Source organism: Triticum aestivum, chromosome 2A, assembly GCF_018294505.1.
Source record: "Triticum aestivum cultivar Chinese Spring chromosome 2A, IWGSC CS RefSeq v2.1, whole genome shotgun sequence".
NCBI lineage: Eukaryota > Viridiplantae > Streptophyta > Magnoliopsida > Poales > Poaceae > Triticum > Triticum aestivum.
Genome location: NC_057797.1, coordinates 728,825,673 through 728,835,802, shown reverse-complemented (window position 1 = coordinate 728,835,802; position 10,130 = coordinate 728,825,673). Strand labels below are relative to the sequence as shown.

Below are 10,130 nucleotides of genomic sequence, written 5' to 3'. Positions count from 1 at the left end.
CTTCTAGCATTGTCGGTCGCAATTTTCTCCCACATCGGTCGTACTTTCCATGGGAAGTCGTGTGGGAATGACGTGATCTTGGTCGAGGCGACTGATCAGGAGCGAGATCTATCAGCTGATCGCGGATGTTCATGACAACACCAGCACGTCCATCGTCCCAACATCGGGGATCTCCCGATCACAATATTCTCCAAGGCCCATCGAAGCTGCAAGCTCAATGATTTTTTATATCAACTAGTTAGCCTAGGAAAACCGTGTTATATTTTACGTAAATCAATTTTATAAAGTCCTTATTATTTAGATGTATCCAATTTCCCTTTCAATAATTAATATATAAAATATGCTCTAATTTTCCATGCCAAAAACATTTTTTGGGAAATTTCCATGCCAAACAAATAAGTATATGTAACAATGTCGCAGATCTTCCAAAACAATTTCCGTCCAGTTTTCCTTGGATAAAAAATAGATCCAAATTTCCCTCTAGTTCTCGATGGTGAAAAATTAATTCTGGCGCAAAAGCTCTAATTTTCGCGCTTACTTTTCCCTCCAGTTAACTAGAAAACGCTAAATAAATTGGGTCTCAAATACATCTACATCCAGCCCAGCCCCCATTCGGCGGCTACCTCGCCGCGCTCCAACGCCCAGCACGCCGCCCCTTCGGCGGAGCTGTGGCTGCACTATGTCGAGATGAGCAGGGCAACTATCTGGGGTCCTCGGCAGTGGTCTATGGAGGTGTTACTGATCCCACGATCTTGGAAATCTTTGCTTGCAGGGAGGGATTAGCTTTGGCAGAAGATCTAAATGTTCATGAGGTGGTTCTGGCTTCACATTGTGAGGGAGTTGTCAATGACATCAACTAGATGACTCGGTTGCGCCAAATGGCGCAAGGGGCGAGAGGAAGCTAAGTATTGTGAGAATATTTAGACACGCAAGTCGAAAACCAAATATGGCCAACACTCCCGCATCCTTTGGTTGGAAGCCGCCTTTTCTCACCGGATCTAACATAGATACATGATTCTTCAAGAGCAAATTTCAGAGAAAATATAAAGCATGGCCTTCAGAGTGATTATGCAAAATATAAACACATAGCCATCTTGAGATCCACAGCAATGCATCAACGACTTTTTTCAAACCGCCATAACTTTGGCAAACAAACACTTGCTGATCATCCTTGTTAGTCATCCTGAGAAAGACCATGCCTCCAGTGCGTTGTACAAATATTCCATGCTATCAATGGCACTTCAGATCTAACAAAGATTCAAATGCCAAGCCTAACAATGAATAACAAACAATCACATTCCAAGAAAACTAAACTTGGATATGCACTTTGTTACTTCATTTTATAAACCGTTATAAGTGTTATAATTTCGTTCATTTATCTGATTTAGTTGTCCCAAACTTGAAACTCCCAATACATATTTAAACTGTGTTGTGGGCTTACAAGAAGACAAATGACAGATTCACAATAATGGGCTGGCCCAAGTTACTTGACCAGACGATGTTAATCCACTTACTTCATGGCCATCCCCTCCTCCAATCTCTCACTCACCCTGTAGTTTCCACCACATCGCCGCTGCTCCTCTGCATCGGAGACACGACTTCAATTGCAAGATCCACTCCCGCACTCACAGATCTACTTCCTCCGATGTATGCATCGCGTCACCAGGTCTCACCAGGTCAGGCTACCTCAACCACTTCCAAGTGAACCTTCACAAACAACACAGTATTACGTCTAAAAGATATCTAGTAAATCCGGAGTATTTCAGTTTTGAGCTGATTTTTTTTCCTAGAGGCAAGGTCAAAGATAGCAAAGTTTTACTTTTGAAACAAAGGCAACAGTGTAATTATTACCCGTCATTAAAATCAATATTGTCTCATGAAAATGCCTACCCTGTTGACCCACTAATGGCAATTACAAAAATGTTTGGTTCATCACGCCTAATTCAAATTAGCTTCAATGCCTCATGTTTACTTCCATAGCCTGAACTGATAAATCACTGAAACTTCTTCTCTGCTAAACCTATGTCTACTTCCTAATCAACACCTGAGTAATAACATGGTAGATCGTCATACATGTTTATCTCATGTTTTCTTGATGTCTGAGTAACAGTATATGCATGTGTACTCTACAGTTTAAACAAGCTCAATGCCCTAGTATTCTGGTTGATAGCTGACTGTTGAGTCATTGGCACTAAGGTTGCTAATAGAAAGGCGCACTTACAGAGAGTCCATGAACAAGATAGCAAGCAGAAAACATAACATAAAACAGAGATGTAATTCCCCTTTGTACTATGATGTATATGCTTGTTTAGGGCAAACCATATATCTTCAGAAATTTGTACCTTATCAGCTATTTGATTTGGTTACCGCAGTTCGGTCTTTTCCCTCTTGTGAGTTCTGCACCATCCTTACATGATTCATCAACAACCACCTAGAAACGATCAGCAGAAAAACAAAATCAAAGTGAAATCAAATGGAATCGCATGTAGGTAGTAGCGAAGTACGATATATGCCACTCCATTGGCACTTTGCCTGTACACCATGCAACATCAAGTGAGGCATGAGCAATAAAGTGATCAGATACCAACATCATGTATTAAGCACAAATCATGAATCAATACCAGAGGACTAAATAGTGTCACCACCTCTGTACTAACAACCAAACATTTTTTTAGAAGAACAGGGAGGCTCTAACAACCAACATTTTAGCATGTCATTTGTTTACCAAGCAAAACAACAATAGCTAAATCTCCCAAGAGCATACTTTCAGAGAAGCACAGTCCAGATCATACACCCACAAATAAACGGCTTGGTTTTCAACTGGCATAATGATTTCCTCCCTACTGCAAGCCTCTGCCTACAGCTTTAAACTGAACCGTCAAGTTAGCACGGCATTTTTTTTACAGAAGTATTGCTATGGCAGTCTAATTTCCCAAGGGCAGGAGTCTAATATACTTTCAGAATGTGCAGTTCAGATCATGCAGTTAGAAATAAACTTTATGGTAGTAACTCTACAGGACTTGCTATTCAATTATCTTTTCTAGTACCCATTTTGAACACGACACAATGATTAGCTCCTATTATATAAGGTCACACTATTTAAATCAAGAATTGCTCGCATTTCATGATTTTTTAGTTATCCTAGTAGTGTTTAGTTGCACATCAGGAGTATCACAGTTACAGCTAAAGAGGCATTGTCCTATCATAATTTAAATATCAGAAGCTGACAGCAGTAATGTAAATACATATGGTCGAGACATAATTTTGTAGCAAAACATGTCAGAGAGGCAATAGATTACATGTGAAGGCACCCACACAAGATTATTACAAGAGCAGACACAAGGATCAAAACACCAAGTAACAATTAGAATCTGTATTGCGAGCTCCCTTCCCCCATTCTATTTTTGCTTGACATTCAAACATAAAACAAAGTAATTCTTTTTAATTTCCAAAGCACAGGTGAATATGACAATACAGCTTGTCAAACCAGTACATTGACTCATAGCTCTATGTCTAACATTCAAATCTAAAATTAAGTAACTCTATTTTGTTCTTAATGAAAATAAAAAGGACCTCAGAAAGCCCAAGTAGCACCAAAAAAATATAACGCGGGAGATTAAAAAAACACTGAAGCATCAGAGTAGGGAGTAATTATCAAATAGAAACAAAAGGAAAAGAAAAGCAAGAAGCTCCCTTCCCCCATCTGTTTTTGTTTTCTTTCACTTATATACACCAGACCAATAGACAAGCACTTTAACTATAAAAAAACATAATTCCTAATTCAAGAACACAGTTGAATATTGGAGCACGACATACTACTCTTCGTAAAGTAAAACCAGGCATGTGAAGTCTCGATTGACGGTCGCTGCTTAGGAAGGATTCAATTATGCTATTGTTCAGTAGGTACATTACAAAGCCTGTTCATGCTAACAGTAGTAGATTCTTGTAATCACACTTCATGTTCTATTTTCTAAATAAATTAAATGATCTCGCTATAGTAGAAAACATACATGCTAGCTGACTGAATTACCTCGCAAAGCTTCTGTTCTTGCATTTCTACATCGCCCTTGGTGCTGAAAATATATAAAACATCAGGCCAACGCTTAACAAGATTTTGATACTTCAGGTGATAGGAACTATCTACACAAATATAGGATTATGCATATGGATAGTTAGCATGCAGCAGTCAGTTTCACAGGATGTTGCTGATGAGCAACCTATTGCTGCCCTTGTTCTCATATATCGGAATGTACACAGATCCATCGAGCAGAACCATCAGCTTGCTGTCATTCATTCCTTGAGATCCACAGCAACATAATTTGACACACATATTGGGATTACTAACAAGCTGACCTCCAGATCCTTTCTGGATACACCAATACTCAGATTTTTTTTTCTTAAAAGAAAAGAATGAAAACTAAGAATTCTTAGTGGGAACTACTAATATGAGAAGTTATCTGATACATAACACAATTACCACTCGATATAGGATAAATTGTTCCATGGGAGTATCTTCTAGCTTTTTTACTTTCTTTTGATCCAAAGTAGGCGCTGGGACAAAGTAAATCTTTAAACACTTTTGTAGTAGATTCAAAACAATAAGAAGTCGTTTAACTGGCAGAACATAGCATTATGAAAATATATAGCAAAGTCATTTTTGTGTATGCTGGTTGCAACATCGACACAACACATATTCTAGCAAACAGACCTATGTTCGACACATTCTACCACAAAGTGCCTGTCCAAAGATCCTACATTTTGGTACAGAGGTTGTACGTCACAAACCATCTATCCTATCATCAGTGTATGCAGTATGCAGTACACCATTTTCCATAGCTGGAAAGAGACCATGCATCACAATCTGGTCACAATATGTAGACAGAAGTGACAAAATAGGGAGGCACACCTTCACAAAACAGTTCTTAGTAATTATAGAATGCCCTCTATTAACTGAAGTAAAATCAAGCATGTATGTGTGCTCACTGAAATGTATATGCACCATTGCCGATTGAAACAAGATACACACAGCCGATTGATAACCGACAGTTGAATTATTGGCGGTCGAATGTATGTATGTGTCCCCCCTCGCCTCTTGTATGTATAAAGGACCAAAATGATGGTTTGTGTAGTGTAGACCGCTCAATTGTAAGCATCTTGTGTGCACCTGATACATAGTATACATATGATTAGTACATTTTATCAGCAATAGATGTGTACATGAGCTGAAAACAACTTCGAAGACTGCAAGAGTATATAAAACCTGTAACTGGTAGCCACAAAAAAATTGTCTTTTCTGCCAAACAGGCCAGTTCCCTATGACCAGTTCACGCTCCACGATTCAAATGTGCCCGCCGAGAAGCTGCAAACTCGTACCAAGAAAAATGATCACAGTTGCTAGAGCCATAAGTAAACAAAGAACGCTCTTAACAAAATAGTGTACCAAAATTTGCAATAAATCAAATGTGGTCAACCAACCAGAGCTAGGGCAATTTTAATTGCATAAACACGGTGTCAAGACTCAAGACTAACCAGCGGGAACATGCGGCATCAATCGAGGTGAAGAAATAAACATCACCAATTCAGTTAGCATGAGACGTAAGTGTAGAGCACTCATCTTGGCTGTTAGAGACAACAAAAGAGAGAGGTTAACTATAAGTCTATCGAGTACCAATTGACATTTTAGTTGATAGCCAAGACTAAATGGCCTACATGATCTCTCTACTACCCAAAATCTTAAATTATCACCAAATCAATACCGTTAGCTAAGGATGGAAAAGACTAAGCAGACATTAAGCTACAGAATCGTCTCCTGGATTGTTATGAGCATAAGAACCTGCTTTCTTTGCGATTTCAAATCTGTTTTTTTTGTGGCAATACAATTCTAAGGCCGTAAATAAAAAATAGTATACTATTGTCTGGTCAATTTAAGATCTATACTGAATAGGTTGAAGTTATGTCCGTACTACAAATCTCCACTTTTTGGGAAGCAGCAAACTTGGAATCGCCAATGAAGATTCAAACAGGAAGACAACTGCATATTTGACTTTCATAAAAGCACTTCCTTATTTTGGCCATTTATATATATATCAAGTATATACATCATCGACTCAATTTCAGTCTTCTTTAATCTCTTACTGAACCAAATAATAAAAGCTTAAGCTTAAGCATCCACACACATAGAAAATGCAAAACAAATCTCACATAAAACTATCCCAAGTCAGATACATACAGGGGAAACCAAGGTGAGATAATAATGTTTCTTATAGGAAACAATAGCCATAGGTAAGTACGTACATTATCCTCCTGTCAGAAGGTACTTAGTTTTGTACTTCAAGTGGTACTGGGACATGAAACTAAGCCATTGAAATTTTTGAAACAGAATAGATGATAACACCAGTGTAGGCCATGAACAAAAATACAAAGAAGAACATAATCAAGCATAACCCACCTCGACCGAAGCAACGGTTGATCAACAGCAGGAACCTGAACCTCGTGATGCTAGACCATATATCTATGGTTACCCTTTTTATTTCCCCGGCCTAACCAGAAGTAGTTATCTGGACAAAATAGGGAGGCACACTTCAACAAATCAGTTCTTAGTAATTATAGAATGCCCGTATTAAAGGAAGTAAAATCAAGCATGTATGTGCTCTAACTTTCATAACTGCTACTAAACTCAGTAACTAACTTTACATACCAAAGTGTACAATTCTCAAGTCATCTTAAGCCAACAATGCCTTTTAGTAGAGCAATATATCAACATATCCATGATAGATGAGAAATGCAGATAATTTTGTCACACATCATAGCTGAAAAGTTCTATGCTACGATTAATAAGCAAATGAACTTCCAATAAGTATGCAAAGATGCAATGGCCAGGAGCTAATTTTGTTAATATTGTAATCTACTTCTGTAAAGAAAGAACCTCATCAACATTGTATTTTGATTCCTGCAGTCGTTCACTCCAGAAATTAAGGTCTCAGTGTGCCAGATCATTGGCTTCTGCAGAACCAAAAATCTTTCAGAGGCTTTTAGATCTTCCATATCTGCATTAAGAAAAGCAACAACTAAGACATATGTATATTTTAGCATAGTTCCTAGCCTTCATCATAAAGAATATGAGAAAAATAATTGATGAAGGAGATATAATGTTGATGGATAGGCCAAGCGACCAAGGCGCGCCGGTTGCTTGTATCCAGCACACACGCCAACGACTGTGCGTGTGTCTGATCCAGCATTGTGCTTATGTCAAAGGTCCGCCGGGCTGACCGGCGCTCCCCGCACCACAGGTACGCCCAAGAACCATCTCAGCACGGCTATCCATTTCTATTCCCATGCTTGCTCATGTGTGTGTCCGCTCATACTTGTTATGTGCATATATGTTGGATTGCTGTTGTTGGGCGCTGGGTGCTGGGCTGCTTATGGTCTCAGTGGTGACCTTCTGGCTCGTGACGCCGCCATTTCACATCATCAACCCCCAACTTCAGGTATGGATTCCCACAACCTATACCTCATATGGGTGAGTAACAAGAATTACTATTTGCATATGTATACAACAAGAGGTGCTTTGCCAGATTCTGAAGCACACATCCAGCGATCTATCTATCCATCCATCCACAGATCCATCAATTCCTAAATCTATACATGAAAAAAATAAGAGCAGAGAGGGGGGCCGGTGCTCACCGTGGGTGGAGAGGAGGGGCCGAGGTGGAGCTGGAGCTGGAGCTGCAGCTGGTGCCTGGCTTCGATAGCCACCAGAGGCGGAAGGTGCTGCCAACAGAGACCGCGGCCGTAGGTGGTGCCAGGCGGCGGCGGCCCTAGGGCTCGAACCAGGGAGGGAGCGCCATTGGAGGAGGGGTGGGGGAGTTGGAGGAGGGGAGTGGGTGCAGCAGCTCGCCTCCGCACCCAGGGCGGACGAGATGCGGGGGGTGGGAGGGGGAGGGGTGGAGGAGGAGGGGACACGGTGGGAGGAGGAGGAGGGGGCGACGATGGGAGGAGAAGGAGGAGGGGCGGCGAGGACGAGGAAGGAGAAGGAGGAGGGGCGACGAGGAGGGGGAGGCGAGTGGGACGGGAGGCGGCGGCTAGGGCTTCTGCACGGGCGGGCTGCTTTTTATATCCAAAGGTGAAAAGACTAAAATGCCCCTGGCGGGGCACAGAATTTACAGGCCGTGGCACGAGTACTGTCCATGGCGAATTAAAGGCGACGTGGCCACCTTCATCCTGCCTATAACTTCTTGAGGGTTTATATATGTTCAATGATGGAACAAGTGGGGCGAACTGAGCAATCATACATGAAATAACAGCTTGTAGTTCCGGTTTTGCTTTCTGCAAGTTTATTTCCGAACGTAGAAACTTCAATTTTGAGGCTCATAATCTCGCAAAGTATGCATGTAATCTAGGCATGGGTAGACATTAGCAAACGTGCCCGTGCGTTGCAACGGGAGTCCAATAAGCATGGCTCAAGTCCATCCCATTTGTGTCGCCACTTACATGCTTTCTAGATGGGCATATTGGCACAACGTCCATGCTTCGCAACACCAATTGCTATGAGAAGTGAGACATTTATCATCAATGATGAAGCCTTATTGTAAGTGATGCATTTATCATGAACAATTCCATTTTAATCATTTAGTTGGTGCAAACCCACATATTCTACTGCAGGTCATGGGATGTGATCATGGGAGGGGAAGGACGGCGTGTGGTATCCAGTGGCTGTTGTGGTCATTGCTCATGGCACCATCAAGAAAAGAGCGCTAAGACACGAACTGGGATCTAGTGCTTGCCATGCCAAGTCACGTTGTAACATGCGCCCGGACATTAATTGTCATTCTTCGAAAAGAGAGCTGCTATACGTACGATAGAAATCCGTACGATTTTTTGTATGACCAGACTCATCTGGTGGTGTGGGTCCAAATCTCGGGAAACGTGCCTGTGTCTTGTCGTACGAAATCATATGAAAAATCATCGTATGCAAGGCAGTTTCGATTCGAAAACAACCCAAGGGTACAGACGTCTAAGGCATCCAGCGCATCTGAACAAAAACCATGATTTAGACTTGCCGTTTTCAGCCATTAGAAAGACAAACATCAGTTTTTTAGCCAGTTAAAAATACAAACAACCGCCACTGAAAAAGAACACTTACTGAATAAAACAACATTGCAGAAAAGCTATCATGTATACTTGCATTGCATAGACATGAGCAGAAACAAAGCTAGAGTTTATGCAAGGAATGAACCGAACAATTGATGAGAAGCAGCAAATAATATTGCCATCCTTCCACAATATAGTTTTCTTCAGATTTCTGAAGAGACAACGAGCCAAACTAAAAATTGAAAGCATTTGTACACCAGAGAAAGACAATGAGCCAAACTAAAAATTTAGAGCTGCCAAAGAAAATGATTAAAATAAAGACAAGCAGTCAAGCAGTACATTTAGAGCAATTTGTACAGTTGATCTAGTGTACGAGTAAGAGCATCTTCAGCCAAACTTAAAATTCAGAAAATGTTGCAGCCTGAATATGAAGATCAGTGGACTCACGCTTGAGCCTGGTGCAAGCTCCGAGGAGTTTCAAGTAGAATCAGTGAATCACCTGGTGTGGTGGCGGCTTCTCTCCCCCTCCTATGCAGGGATGCCGCAGCCCCTCATAGCTCACCTCTATGGCGGCACAATCTAGCCCCTCCTCGCTCTCCTCGACGATGGCGCCGGGTTGCCTGGCTTCCAGCGAACGGGCATAGCTTTCCTCCCTCTCTCCTGCTTGGTGGTTACCCTTCTTCTCCGCGACGACGACTAAAACCCTCCATCCTCTTGTCAGCGGCGCAACATGGAAGAGCACAATAACGAATAACGGCTGTTTGTAGATGTTTCCTGTAAGAACAGACAATCTGTTTCTGATAATAGAAATCAGAAGCTAGGTAAAAAGGATTTATCAAAAGTTATTGTGTGATCATCTGTTCCTGACGGAATTGCTTCAAAATATAAATACCTAGCATGGACGCATAATTTCTAATGTTAGTATAGTACATAGTCATGGAAAACATTACTTCATGTGTAATCATCTGTTCCTAAAAGAACAGCTTCAAAATAGAAATAGGTGGCATGGACCCATAATTACAATGTTAGTATAGTACACG

General features: G+C 41.1%; 1 long non-coding RNA gene across 2 annotated transcripts; it reads right to left on the bottom strand.

The window, feature by feature from the left end:
- Window positions 1–1,154: 1,154 nt before the first annotated feature.
- Window positions 1,155–8,036, bottom strand: LOC123186256 (uncharacterized). Of its 2 annotated transcripts, none has more exons than XR_006493584.1 (9): window positions 7,684–8,036; window positions 6,926–7,504; window positions 6,449–6,557; window positions 5,530–5,619; window positions 5,261–5,359; window positions 4,984–5,164; window positions 4,031–4,073; window positions 2,343–2,431; window positions 1,155–1,707 (listed from the first exon to the last, which is right to left on the bottom strand). It is a non-coding gene; the product is annotated as an uncharacterized lncRNA (long non-coding RNA). The 2 variants fall into 2 exon arrangements; XR_006493585.1 differs by having other exon boundaries at window positions 1,159–1,707; window positions 6,926–7,046.
- Window positions 8,037–10,130: the final 2,094 nt, after the last annotated feature.